Genomic DNA, 15,484 nt, shown 5'->3' on the forward strand with positions numbered 1-15,484 from the left:
TGATTGGAGTTTGGTCCCTGGATGTTTCTTTTTTTTGGTTTTTGGGCCACACCCAGTGATGCGCAGGGGTTACTCCTGGCTATGTGCTCAGAAGTCGCTCCTGGCTTGGGGGACCATATGGGACGCCGGGGGATCGAACTGCGGTCCATCTAAGGCTAGCGCAGGCAAGTTAGGCACCTTACCTCTAGAGCCACCACCCGGCCCTGACCCTGGATGTTTCTAATTTAGAATGGGTTAGTCAGGAACAAGTGATGTTTTAAGCTAAGAAGTGTTGGGAGAGACTTATAGAAAGCACAAAGAAAAAAAACGATTAGTCTTTTGGAGCATGAGAATTGGCTCATGTTCATTTAAGCTTGATCCAGGTGAGTGAGTTCAGATAGTATTGTTAGGGCAAATGAGGGGATCACTTCAAAATTGATCTGATGGTGTATGTTGAAGGTCTCAGGAATCTTAGAGGACATAGTCAATCTTGTGCTTATACTTATGGTGGCTACCTAACAGATATATAAGAAGATGATGTTTATCTGAGGATTAAGAGGATAATTCAAAACTGACAGCTAAGACTACTGGCCACCTTATTCACTGATCAGTTTTCTCACAAAACTGAGGCAGCAGGTTTGGCCATATTGCCTCATTGTTCATATTTGAGCAATCTTGAAGTCCTCAAAATATAGTCCATACATGTGGTACTCAAAATGGAGAGCAAGCCTTGCAGCATTCAGTTTTGTGGTTAGATAGTAATCTCTCCTGGTGCTACCAGGGAATACTCTGGAAGTCCAATGCTATCAAGTTTGAGTGACTTTAGAGCCTACTTAAATTTTTTTTAATTTTTAAAAAATCTTTATTTAAGCACCATGATTACAACTAAGTTTGTAGTTGGGTTTCAGTCATTAACAGAACACCCCCCCTTCACCAATGCAACATTCCTACCACCAATGCCACCCTCCTCCACCCCTGCCTTTATTACTTCTCTCTTTCTTTAACATTGTTATGCTAGTTGTTAGTGTAGTTATTTCTCTAACAGCATTCACTACCCTTTGTGGTGAGCTTCAAATTGTGAACTCGTCCTTCCTGCTCTTTCAGCCCTTAACTCTATTGTCTCCTGGCCTTATTACAATAATGTCTTAACTTTTTCTTAAAACCCATAGATGAGGGGCCGGAGAGATAGCATGGAGGCAAGGCATTTGCCTTACATGCAGAAGGACGGTGGTTTGAATCCCGGCATCCCATATGGTCCCCCTAGCCTGCCAGGAGGGATTTCTGAGTGTAGAACCAGGAGTAATTCTTGAGCTCTGCATAGTGTGACCCAAACCCCCCCCAAAAGAAAAAAAAACCATAGATGAGTGAGACTATCCTGTGTCTAGCTCTCTCCCTCTGACTTATTTCACTGAACATAATAGATTCCATGTACATCCATGTATAGCAAAATTTCATGACTTCATCTCTCCTGACGGTTGCATAATATTCCATGTGTATATGTACCACAGTTTCTTTAGCCATTCATCTGTTGAAGGGCATCTTGGTTGTTTCCAGAGTCTGGCTATTGTAAATAGCGCTGCAATGAATAAAGGTGGGAGGAAGGAATTTTTGTATTGTATTTTTGTGTTCCTAGGGTATGTCCCTAGGAGTGGTATAGCTGGATCCTGGATCATATGAGAGCTCAATTTCCAGTTTTTTTGAGAAATATCCACATTGCTTTCCATAAAGGCTGGACTAAACAGCATTCCCACCAACAGTGAATAAGAGTTTCTTTATCTCCACATTCCTACTAGCACTGATTGTTCTTTGTAATGTGTGCTGGTCTCTGTGGTGTGAGATGGTACTTCATTGTAATTTTGATTTGCATCTCCCTGATGATTAGTGATGAGGAACATTTTTTTTTTCATGTATCTTTTGGCCATTTCTTCTTTGAGGAAGTGTCTGTTTATTTATTCTCCCCATTTTTTTCTGGGGCGGTATGTTTTTGTTTGTTTGTTTGTTTTTGGGTCACACCCAGCAGCGCTCAGGGATTACTCCTAGCTCTATGCTCAGAAATCCTGGCAGGCTCAGGGGATCATATGGGATGCCAGGATTTGAACCACCGTCCTTCTGCATGCAAGGCAAACGCCCTGCCTCTATGCTATCTCTCTGGCCCCCATAGAGCCTGCTTTCTTACATTGTTTAAAATTTTGTATTGTATTGGGCCTAGGGAGGGTACTTGTCTTGCAACTGGCTAACCCAGATTTCAGTCCCCAGATGGTCTTTCACTAGAAATAATTCATGGATACAGAGCTGGATGTGGCCCAAATACAATACAAAATTAATCTTTGCTTTATAGGGCTAGGGGTTCAGGAATTAAGGTAATTGCTTTGCATGGTCAACCTTGGTTTTATTATTTTGTTTTGAGATTATACTTGGCAGTAACTCAGAGTTTTGGCTCTAATCTCAGGGATCGCTTCTGGCATGGTTTGGGGGATCATGGTGATAGGAGTCAAACTCAGGTCGGCCACATGCAAGTTAAACTCCTTACCCATTGTATTATCACTATGGACTCTTTTTTAGTATTTTGTTTTGGGCCACACCCAGTTATTCTCAGGGCTTACTTCTGGTTCAGAGCTCAGGAGGACCAGAGAACTCATATGGAGTGCAGGATCAAACCTGGGCAATTATGTAAGGCAAGAGCCCTGCCTAATACTATCTCTTTGCCTCTCCCAAATATGGTTAGATCCCTGGAGCTCTTGAGTTCTGCTGGGAAACACAAAGCATCCCCGAATCCCAAATTTGTGTTTTCTGCTTTCTTTTTTTTTTTTTTTTTTTGGTTTTTGGGCCACACCTTGTGACGCTCAGGGGTTACTCCTGGCTATGCCCTCAGAAGTTGCTCCTGGCTTCTTGGGGGACCATATGGGACACCGGGGGATCGAACCGCGGTCCGTCCTAGGCTAGCGCAGGCAAGGCAGGCACCTTACCTCCAGCGCCACCGCCCGGCCCCCTGTTTTCTGCTTTCTAATTTTTATTTTAACTGTGATTTACCAAGTTGTTCATAATACAGTTATTTCAGGCATTAAATGTTCAAACACCAGTTCTACCATCATTGTAATTATCCCTTCACCAGGTATCCCTAGTCACACACCCACCACCATAGCCTGCCTCCATTCAGGCACAAACACATTTACGTTTATTGCTTGTTACAACACAAAGGCAACTGGAATGATTGAATATTAGACCAACACAGTCAATTTGAAATCATTGTCATATCTCTCCATGGCCTTACTAAAGTCAGTGTCTAAGGGTTTCTGGACTGTGGTTTGTTGCTAATTGAGCCTTCTGTGCTACAAGTTGGGCCCACTTGAGGTGGGTAGAACACGATGTAACTTTTCCATCACATTACCTCTGATAACTACTGGGCTGATAACTCTCTGAGCACAAAGCCAGGAGAAAGCCTGAGCACAGCAAAGTATGGCCCAAAAACCAACAACAAAAAATTTAGAAGAAACCCTGATATGGAGGATAGAACTGATTTTCTACTTGTTAAAGTAGACTTCAGAAGATGATTGGATAGTTAGAAAGCATTGGAGTATAATTTTCTCTTTTTTTCTCTCCTGAGAGGAACATGTAGTAACAAGTTTCTATATCACTATGAAATTTGTGATACCCTTCTGCTGTGATGTTAAATACCCAACTCTTGTAGCCAAACTACATTTCTTGTAAATACTTAGCAGAAAAGGGCAATGTATTACAAAAGTTAGCTGAATGCATCTTCTCTATACTTTGCGGTGTGAGGGTTCCAGCAGGTCCAGACATATCTTGTGGCCCTGGATGGCAGGGGGAGGGCACACCTGGCACTACTTAGGGAGTTATTCCTGGCTCTGCACTGGGAAATGCTTGAGCGATAGGATAGAAATCCAGGGCCAGAGAGATACTACAGTGAGGAAGGTGCACATGGCCGACTCAGGTTTGATCCCTTATTTTTTAATACATATCTTTATTTAAGAACCTACGGCGGGGCCGGGCGGTGGCGCTCGAGGTAAGGTGCCTGCCTTACCTGTGCTAGCCTAGGAGACGGACCGCGGTTCGATCCCCCGGCGTCCCATATGGTCCCCCAAGCCAGGAGGGACTTCTGAGCGCATAGCCAGGAGTAACCCCTGAGCGTCACCGGGTGTGGCCCAAAAACCAAAAAAAAAAAAAAAAAAAAAAAAAAAAAAAGAACCTACGGGGTCGGAGAGATAGCAAGGAGGTAGGGCGTTTGCCTTGCATGTGAAGAACAGTGGTTTGAATCCCAGCATCCCATATGGTCCCCCGAACCTGCCAGGAGCGATTCTGAGGGTAGAGTCAGAAGTAACCCCTGAGTACTGTCGGGTGTGACCCAAAAAACAAAAAAAAATAAAAAAAGAACCATGATTACAAACATGTCTGTAGTTGGGTTTCAGTTATATGATAAGTTTGTTGATTTAACTTTATTTGTTCTTCATATTAAACATTGTATTTGTTCCCATTTTGGTTTTTTTTACTTCAAAATAAGATATGTGCACTATGCATAGGAATTTTTTCATAGTTTTTTTTTGTTTTTTGTTTTTTCAGGCCACACCCATTTGATGCTCAGGAGTTACTCCTGGCTAAGCACTCAGAAATTGTCCCTGGCTTGGGGGGACCATATGGGACACCGGGGGATCGAACCGCGGTCCTTCCTTGGCTAGCGCTTGCAAGGCAAACACCTTACCTCTAGCGCCACCTCGCTGGCCCCCATAGTTTTTTTTTTTAAACTATAGCCTGGCCCTCTAACAGTCTGAGTGATAGTGAACTGCTCTACTGTTAAAAAAGTTTGCGGACCCCTGGTCTATATATATGGTGCCAAGGATTAAACCTGGATTAATTGTGTTCAAGGCAAGTACTATACCATTGTTTGTCACTCTAGCACGTGAGCTTCATGCTTCTAAAAATTAAATTATAAAATCTCCTCTTTTTTGGAGTGCTTGTATCCTAGGGGTTCTTGGGGCCAGGTCATACTTGGTGCTTCAGGGAGGCTTCCAGATCTGCTCTGTGAAACAAATTCATCCATGTACTCTAAATGCAATGCTGTTGCTCTGTTCTTAAAATATTTTCATTGAATGGGCCCGGAGAGATAGCACAGCAGTGTTTGCCTTGCAAGCAGCCGATACAGGACCAAAGGTGGTTGGTTCGAATCCCGGTGTCCCATATGGTCCCCCGTGCCTGCCAGGAGCTATTTCTGAGCAGACAGCCAGGAGTAACCCCTGAGCACTGCCGGGTGTGACCCAAAAACTAAAAAAAAAAAAAAAAAATATTTTCATTGAATGTGAACATAATAAGCTAACTGCCCTCCCTCCTGTGAAGAACATCTGTTGGGGCAGGAGTTTCTGTTCCAGTGTATTGTTTGGGTGGTGTGTGTAAAACTTTCCATGAGGAGCATTAGCTAACTTAACCCACCAGGCCCTGTAAGTAGCTGTTCCAAACAAGTGCAGACTGAGTCAACAGAAGGCACATCCAGGGGCACCCAGCCCTTGAGAAGTGCAGTTGTTCCTATCCTCCTGGGAAATCTTCATTCTGTATGAATGTTACTTGACTAAGAACACAGTTCAAAACACTTCTAGCTTTTCCAGCTACAAAATTGTTAGTGAGCCTGAGATTTCCAGTCAGGATCATAATCCAGAAGTGAAATTTAGCAATGATGTATTTTTGCCTGTTTGTATGTGCTCTCAAGAGGCCCCAGGTACCACATCAGTAATTCTCAGCCAACTGATCATGTGATTCAATGTAAGGATCTGAGGATGTGATGCTGCTCAGTTATCTAATAACAGAAATATACTGCCACCCCAGTGTACTAGGAGTCTCCAAGTTCACACCCAGCTCTGCTGGGAGACTCCAGGGCTGCACCTGATAATGCATCAGGGCCCATATATGTTGGGAATCAAACCCTTGGGATGGAATCCATTTGGGCACATGCTGGTCATGTACTTTAACTCATTGTATTACCATCCAGTTTCTGTGCTTATTGTTTTAATATTTTTATTCATACTATAGTGAATGCCATATAAAATAGAGTATATCTATTTCTGCCTTAAAGAGGATTGAGAGGGAGAGCTTGTGGTGTTTGAAGGAGGAGAGAAGGAGCTGATGTATGTGTGTTGGTGTGTTGCAGTTTATTTCCTTCAGTTCTGAACTGCAGCTTGAGGATGTCAGAAAAGGCTTGTAAAGGCTCCGAGGAAAACAACATATACACCCAAAATGACTGCAGAGTTTATTTCAGGAACCCTAATGGGATCTACTATCAGTGCATAATACCACATATGTGCTTTGCATGTTAATTTTTTTGGGGGGGGCCACAACTGGTGACGCTTAGGGGTTACTGCTGGCTATGCACTCAGAAATTGCTCCTGGCTTGGGGGACCATATGGGATACCGGGGGATTGAAACATGGTCTGTCCTAGATTAGCACATGCAAGGCAAACACCCTACCACTTGTGCCACTGCTTAGGCACCACTTTTTATTTTTGATTTTTGGGTCACATCCAGCAGCACTCAGGGGTTACTCCTGGCTCTACACTCAGAAATCACCCCAGCAGGCTCGGGGGACCATATGGGATGCCAGGATTCGAACCACTGTCCTTCTGCATGCAAGGCAAATGCCTTACTGCTGTACTATCTCTCCAGCCCCCCACTTTTTTTTTAACTTCATTCATTTACTGATTGACTGATTGATGTCCCTGGGCCACACCCTGTAGTGCCCAGGGGCCACTTCTGGTTCTGCACTCAGAAATCACCTTGCAAGCTGGGAGACCACATGGGATGCTGGGGGAATGAACAGCTGTCCATCCAAGGTTAGTGTGTGCAAGGCAAATGCCCTATTGCTTGCGCCACTGCTCTGGCTTGCATGTGATTAATGATTGAAGAAATATTGGTCCAGAGACAGGAAGATAGATAAGAAAAGAGAGGTGTTGGTAAAATTCTGCAATATAAAACAATGATTTGTAAGTTTGTGTGTTTGTTTTGGTTTTGGTGCCACCCCCAGCAATGCTCAGGGGTTACTATTGGCTCTGTGCTCAGAAATCACTCCAAGCAACCTCAGGGAACATATGGAATGCCAGGGGTTGAACCTGGGTAGGCCGCGTGCAAGGCAAATTCTGTACCAGTTGTGTCATTGCTCTGCCCCAAGATTTGTAAGTGTTTTGAGTGTTAGAAGCAACTGATCTTCCTTTCCACTAGTGTAAAATAGAAGATTTCAAGTTAAATTGCAGAGGATTACTACCATTAGGACATGAAGAATAATTTAAAATTTCAAGTACAGAAATTTTTTTTTTTGTTTTTGGGCCACACCCATTTGACACTCAGGGGTTACTCCTGGCTATGCACTCAGAAATCGCCCCTGGCTTGGGGGGACCATATGGGACGCCTTCGTCCTACGCTATAGCTTGCAAGGCAGACACCTTACCTCTAGCGCCACCTTCCCGGCCCAATAAAGTACAGAATTTTTGAGTCCTTGGGGCCAGAGAGATAGCATGGAGGTAAGGCATTTGCCTTGCATGCAGAAGGGTGGTGGTTTGAATCCCAGCATTCCATTTGGTCCCCTGAGCCTGCCAGGAGTGATTTCTGAGTGTAGAGCCAGGAGTAACCCCTGAATGCTGCCAGATAGATGTGAACCAAAACCAAAAAAAATAAATAAATAAAAAAAAATTTTTGGGTCCTGGCTACGAGTTTAAGTTTAGAGTACCAGTGTGATTGAAGAAGTGCTAGAGGTCATTCAAGCTACTTACTTTATTTTTGTTTTGGGAGTCAAATTTAGCAGTGCTCAGGGGCTGTTCCTGGCATTAAAGTTCCTTGGAGTTATTTCTGGTCTGTTTTTTTTGGGGGGGGGCACACCTGGCAGTGGCGCTCAGGTGTTACTCTTGATTCTGCACTCAGAAGTTGCCCCTCAGGGGCCAGAGCAGTGGCACAAGCAGTAAGGCATCTGCCTTGCCTGCACTTGCCTAGGACGGACTTCGGTCCAATCCCCCAGCGTCCCATATGGTCCCCCAAGCCAGGAGCGATTTCTGAGTGCATAGCCAGGAGTAATCACCGGTGTGGTCCAAAAACCAAAAAGAAAAAAAGAAAAGAAAAAAGAAATCACCCCTCAAAGGCTTGGGGGGCCATATGGGATGCCTAGGATTGAACCCAGATCTGTCCAGGGTCAGCTGCGTGCGGGGCAAACATGCTACTGCTGTGTTATTGCTCCAGCCCCTATTCCTGGTGTTGACCAGGGGGCCATGAAGTGCCAGGTTTGAATCCTTGCCTTCATATGCAAAGTATGTGTACTAGTCCTTTGAGCTAGGGCAGCCCATGATTTTAATTTTATTTGTAAAAGGGTTATCATTATTTTTTTTTGAGGTCACACCCAGCTTTGCTCAGGGGTGACTCTGGCTCTGTGCTCAGAAATCGCCCCTGGCAGACACAGGAGACCATATGGGATGCAGGGATTCAAACCATTGTCCTTCTACATACAAGGCAAACACCCTACCTCCATGCTATCTCTCCGGCCCTCAAGGGTTATCATTATTACATGACATTTTTTGTTATAAGGATACTTATTTTTAAGATGGAGGTTTACAGAGACACAAATACTAATTCTAATATATTAGAATAGAATATGTTATATATTATGTAATATATAATAATATATTAGAATATGTACTAATTCTAATATAATAGAATTTAGCCAGAGAGATAGCACAGCATTAGGGCATTTGCCTTGCACGCAGCAGATCCAGGATGGATGGTGGTTTGAATCCCGGCATCCCATCCTTATATGGTCCCCCGAGCCTGCCAGGAGCGATTTCTAGCACAGAGCCAGGAGTAACCCTTGAACGCTGCTGGATGTGACCCCAAAACCAAAAAATACATAAAAAAGAGAATTTAGGATTTAGGGCAGTCCAAAATTGTTTTTTTTTGTTTTTTTGTTTTTTTGTTTTTGTTTTTTTGGGCCACACCCGGCGGTGCTCAGGGGTTACTCCTGGCTGTCTGCTCAGAAATAGCTCCTGGCAGGCACGGGGGACCATATGGGACACCGGGATTCGAACCAACCACCTTTGGTCCTGGATCGGCTGCTTGCAAGGCAAATGCCACTGTGCTATCTCTCCGGGCCCCCAAAATTGTTTTTGATGGGCCTGGGATTATAGCTCTGTTGTAGAGCACTGTCCTTGTATGTGTGAAGTCCTAGGTTCAATTCTTGGCATAATCTTCACCTCCTACATTGTACTTGATGTTGCAAGGAAATGCCTGTTGCTTAATCTAGTGACAAAGTCTATAAACTATGACAGAGGTTTCTGCATGGCAGGAAATGTGCTGCCTAGCAAAATTCTAAAGAAAGATCTTGTTTCTTAGACTATGCCTATCTCTCTGTCAAGATGAGGAAATCACACTGTTTCTATCTTTAGTATGGGGGAGTATTGAGAGCCTGTTATGGGTTTTCTAATGTTACCAGGCTGTGATTAGATAGTGTTACACAGTGATATTTTTAAAAAGTATAAATTTTATTTTGTTTTTATTTGGAACCAAACATGCTGTTGACTCAAGGGGCTATTCCTGAGCTTTACTTAGTAACTGTACACAATACCGGGGATTGAACTACATGCAACTACATGCAAGACAAGCACAGGACCTTTCTCTCCTTATCTCTGTAGCCCACAAGCAGTGTTGTTTGGGCAACCCAGCCCTTTATAGATGAAGACCAATAATCTATTACTTCCTCCCTCAAAATAACTAGATTAATATGGCAAGAAACAGTGACCCTTATTTTATGCCTCATTTCTTTTTGTATCGCCTAAATTTGGAGTTTGTATGAAGGCTTTGGGGAAAGACTGAAGAAGGTAGAAGTTTCTGAAAGTGAAAACAGATCTTAGAGGAGCAAGAGGAAGGGGCTATATGAAGAAAAAACTGAAGTGAAAAAGAACTTAAGAGCTCATGGAGGAGCAGTGCTATTAGATTTGTATTGCTTTCACAAAAGATAATGGGTAATTATCCTAATATCCTGAAGGTCGTTATCTCTGTTGAGACAGTTTTAGGTTGAGTAGTTTCCCTAAGGTTGCACATCCCAGCATGCAGACATTCTTTCTTTATGGCTTCAAAGTCAAAACTTTAAAATGGAAGATCACATACAGCTCTACATAGTTTTATATTTCTCATCCTGCACATCTAAATGATCAGTTAATGGTTATTGGGCTAATTATTCAAATTATGGATTGGTAGATGACAAGTTAAGATTTTTACTTTCCGGGGCCGGGCGGTGGCGCTAAAGGTAAGGTGCCTGCCTTGCCTGCGCTAGCCTTGGACGGACCGCAGTTCGATCCCCCGGTGTCCCATATGGTCCCCCAAGCCAGGAGCAACTTCTGAGCACATAGCCAGGAGTAACCCCTGAGCATCACCGGGTGTGGCCCAAAAACCAAAAAAAAAAAAAAAAAAAAAAAAAAGATTTTTACTTTCCTTCTTTTTTTTCTTTTTTTCTTTTTGGGTCACACCCGGTAGCACTCAGGGGTTACTCCTGGCTCTATGCTCAGAAATCGCTCCTGGCAGGCTCAGGGAACCATATGTGATGCCGGGATTCAAACCACCGTCCTTCTGCGTCTAAGGCAAACGCCTTACTGCTGTGCTATCTCTCCGGCCCCAATTTTTGCTTTCTTGACTCCTTGTTGTAGGGGAATAGTAGCCACACCTAGGAAGTCTCGGGAGCCATATATAGTAACTGGGTGAAACCTGGGTCTGGCATTGCAAGACAAACATTTCATTGTATGTTCACTTCATCTCATCAATTAATAAAAAATTGGGGGGGGTGGACCATATTCTTCAGTACTCAGAGCTTACTTCTGATTCTGTGCTCAGAGTTCACTCCCTGTGGGGTTCAGGGGACCATATGAGGTGCTGGAGAGCACATTCAAGTTGGCATGTGTAAGTATCTTTCTTACTATACTCTCACTTTGGCCCTAATAAAAATAGGTTTTAAATTTTTAAATAAAATAAATAACAGAAAAAACAGGCAGTAAGATTCAAGAAGACAGGGGCCGGAGAGATAGCATGGAGGTAGGGCGACGCATGCCTTGCATGCAGAAGGTCTGTGGTTTGAATCCCGGCATCTCATATGGTCCCCTGAGCCTGCTAGGAGCGATTTCTGAACGTAGAGCCAGGAGTAACCCCTGAGCGCTGCCAGGTGTGACCCCAAAAAAGAGAAAAAAAGAAAAGAAAAAAATAAAAAAAAAAGATTCAAGAAGACAGGTCTAGATGTGATTAAATACAAACATTAAAACCCCACTTTAAAAAACATTAATTGGAGGGGCCGAGTGATAGCACAGAGCTTAGGGTGTTTGCCTTGCACACAGCCGACAAGGGTTTGACTTCGGGCATCCTTTATGGTCTCCAAGGTACCACCAAGAGTACTATTTGAATGCAGAACCAGGAGTAACCCCTGAATGTGCTGCCAGGTGTGACCCAAACACCCCCAAATTGTGGGGTTGGAGTGATAGTATAGTGGGATAGTACAGGTATTTATTTGCCTTGTCAGTGGAGGACTCGGGTTTGATCCCCAGCACCTTATTTGTTTCCCTGAGCACAGCCAAGAGTAATTCCTGAGTGCAGAGCCAGAAGTAACTCCTGAGCATTGCTGGCATGGCACAAATCAAAAAAATAAGTAAATAAAATAAATACATTCAAGTTCTTTGATTTACAATACTATTAATGCTGATTTCCTGTGTACATAATCTTACATCGTACCTTCATCAGTATAATTGCTGCCTGTTTTTTGGATGGCCTCAGTTTGCCTAGAGATGTTCATCATCCCTTTCTTTGCGTGTTCCTTTCTCTAATGCATGTATGTGCTCGGAGAAGCAGGGAGTGTGTGGGTGTTAAAGCATTTTCTCATGAATATTTGAAGAGCTATGTACATTCCATTACTAGTGTTTCTTTCCAACTCAGATGGAGGCAGAAATAGAAGAGAGACGTTTATAAGAAAGTCTTTTTTGTACAATACTTGGATGTGACTCCGCAGCCTATGTGGGGGAAGGGAGGCTATGAAAAATGTTTTATTTCAATATACTCCTTCTGCCAGCAGCACAGCTGCTCTGCTTTATAAGCCTGTTCATCAGTGAATTTTAAAGCAATAAAGTCATTCTTTTGGCTTCATCTACCTCAATGCTCCCCTCTTTCGAAATTCAATTGTGAATCTTTAAAGAGTAGCTTTTAGCTCAGAAAAATATGAAGAACAGATCTTGATACTTATGTTTGTCACTGGTGTTGGATATCTGTATCAAAACAAACAATAGAAATTAGAGAAATCTTTTAAATGCCAACATGTATTTGAAAAAATTTTTTTCCTTATATAAAACAAGGGTAACAGGACTTTCTGGTAATATCTTGGGTCCTTGAGATCCAGGCTGGAAAGTGGTTATCTGTCAGGGAGGCACATTTAAAGGCAAGACTGGACAGATGGCATAGTAGTTTAAGGAGCCTACCTTGCATACTGCTGACCATGTTTCTTGGGCACTTGCATTGAATCACCAGAGGGATTGCTGGACTTCTTGAGCATTGATTAGGAGGCGCTAAATAAAACAAAATGTTAAATTAGAAATACAATTAATAGGAGTCGGAGCGATAGCATGCAGTAGGATGTTTGCCTTGCACACGTCCTACCTTGGACGGACCCCGGTGTCCCATATGGTCCCCCAAGCCTGCTAGGAGCGATTTCTGAGCACAGAGCCAGGAGTAACCCCTGAGTGCTGCCAGGTGTGCCCCCCAAACAAAAAAAATGAAATTTATTATGATTCAACTGTACCTTTACTAGGCATTTATCTGAAGGATATGAAAATACTCATTCAAAAGAATATTTGTACCTATGTGTTCATAGCAGCATTTTCCATGATTGTCCAATGTGGAATCAACATAAATGCTCACTGACAGATGAATGAACAAAAAGGCTGTGGTATGTACAGTCAGTGGAATTATACTCTGATATTGAAAAGATGAAATTGTATCTTTTGCATTAAAAAATTGGAGCATGAAGTTGTTATGCTGACTGAAATAAGTAAAAGATAATCATCTGATAATGTAACTCATAGATAGAACATGCTGGTAAAAAACAATAAAACTAATCCTAGACTAGTGAAAACAATTTTGAGTTTTTTGGGTGTTTGCCCAAGGGAAAAGGGGGCAGGGAGGATCATGAGTTGAGTTATTTATATTTTATTGTGGGGAGTGGGTTTAGGCTACAATTGCCTGTACTTAAGGACTGCCCTAGGTTCTGTGCCCAGGAGTCACTGCTGAATTTTTTTTTTTTTTTGTCACTGCTGAATTTTGATGGTTGGGGATCTACATTCAGGAATGATAAGGGACCAATCCTGGCTTTACTTTTAGAATCGCTCAGGTATAAAGTGCCAGGTATCAAACCTTGCTTGGTCAGTTATGTAAGGCAAGCACCTTGTTAAATAAGTCCCCATGGTTTATGAGATCACTCCATGCATAGTATTTCTAACCCCCAGGCAGATGAGTCTGATGAAGGTAGGGTAGCCACAAGGATTACTAAACCAAGCCACTCATGGAGTCAGTTTGCTTTTTGCCTCGTGGTATCTTTACCTGAATGCGCCAAGCCCAAACTGATCTTTTTTATTAACCCAGTACAAAAGCCACTAGGACGGGAGTGGGAGTGGGATAGGTCGAGTGATCAAAAGGCTAGGTGAAAGAAAAGAGGAAATTGGGGGGATGCCTTTTTTTGGGTTAATAGCTGGGGTCATTTTACAATACCTTATCTGCTGTAGTATCTCTCTGGCCCCTCTTTCATTAATCTTAACTGGAGCTCCCATCTGGTTTCTGTCTATATATTTTTGGTTTTAAAATAGGTGTATAAATCAGTGCTGGAATAATAGCACTGTGGGTACGGTGTTTGTCTTGCATGCATTCATCCCCAGCATCCCATATGGTTTTCCTGCCAGGAGTGACCCCTCAGTGCAGAGCAGGAGTAATCCCTGAGCACCTCCAGGTGTGGCCCAAAATTTAAAAAAAATGGGGGAAGTCATTTACAACTCATACTTAAAATAAGAATGTGATATATGATCATTGTGAAGCATGCTGGATTCACAGAAAAACTTCTTAATGCGTAAAAGGCAGGTTTGACCGCTTCTCATTTTTCAAGTTGGAGGCAGTAAAGTCTGAACTATTTATTTGTTTTTTTTTTTTTTTTGGGCCACACCCGGTAATGCTCAGGGGTTACTTCTGGCTATGTGCTCAGAAGTTGCTCCTGGCTTGGGGGACCATATGGGACACCGGGGGATCGAACCGCGGTCCGTCCAAGGCTAGCGCAGGCAAGGCAGGCACCTTACCTTTAGCGCCACCGCCCGGCCCCAAGTCTGAACTATTTATAGAACATTATCCTCTACAGGCTGCACACAATGGATTCTCAGAATAATTAAGTGGTGACCAGATGTGCCCAGGCATCCCCTAGTTTGTAGTTAGCAGGTTTTGTTTTGTTTTGGACCCGGCGGTGCTCAGGGGTTATTCCTGGCTCTGTGCTTAGATGGCTCCTGGCAGGCTCAGGGATTATCATCCCGACAGGGTGTCTGGAATTGAACCAGGGTTTATCTTGGATCAGACTCTTGCGAGGCAAATGCCCTACCACTGTGCTATTGCTCCAGCCCCTTGTAGTTAGAAGTTGGAAAAGGCAACCAACTTTGGATTAATTCAGTAGTAAGTTCATTTTCTAAATACAAACTGCCCTTACATGTAATCCCCAGAAACAGAAGAGGTAGAAATAATTGTGTTCAAACTCACTTTTATATTTTCTTTTTCTTTTGCCTTTTCTTTGGTTTTTGGGCCACACCTGGTAATGCTCAGGGGTTACTCCTGGCTATGCGTTCAGAAGTTGCTCCTGGCTTGGGGGGACCATATGGGACACTGGGGGGATCTAACTGCGGTCCATCCAAGGCTAGCGCAGGCAAGGCAGGCACCTTACCTCTAGTGCCACCGCCCGGCCCCACTTTTATATTTTCTATTCCTCCAAGTAGGAGATTATTCCTCTGCCAGTCATTTCGTTACTTAGATCCTGCTTCTACAGATGCGTTTTCTGGGGATATGTGCTAAGTGGATGTAGGAGGAAAAATCAATATTAGTTTCATCAATTTGGAGAGATATTGTTTCTGCTCAGATAAAATCTAAGAGGAATAGAAATTCTTAAAAATGTGGCTGTTTGGGTATTGTGTTTTATTTATTTATTTTTTTTGTCTTTACTGTTTCTCCTTTTAAACTAACCACAACTGGTTGTTGGTGGTGATGTGGCTTAAGGCTTAAACATTGTTGTGGTTTCTGGTTGATATTACTTTTCTCTTCCTCCCTTATTGGAGATTTTAAGAAGCAGCTTTCTCTCCCATAACCACTTGGAAACATTCCAATGGAATGTAGAATTTTAATTTGAAAAGTTGCATTTAATTTTGGAAAATGTTCTCATAACAAGATCACTTGAATAGGAGGGTGAAAAGAAAATAGG

The 15,484-nt window shown here is 43.0% G+C and overlaps 1 protein-coding gene across 1 annotated transcript in view; it reads left to right on the plus strand.

Annotated features, from left to right (window-relative positions):
- Nucleotides 1-15,484, plus strand: part of STARD9 (StAR related lipid transfer domain containing 9) — a 100,212-nt gene that overhangs the window by 7,746 nt on the left and 76,982 nt on the right. The gene's annotated exons all lie outside the window — the stretch shown is intronic.

The sequence above is a fragment of the Suncus etruscus genome, chromosome 10, assembly GCF_024139225.1.
Source record: "Suncus etruscus isolate mSunEtr1 chromosome 10, mSunEtr1.pri.cur, whole genome shotgun sequence".
Classification (NCBI taxonomy): domain Eukaryota; kingdom Metazoa; phylum Chordata; class Mammalia; order Eulipotyphla; family Soricidae; genus Suncus; species Suncus etruscus.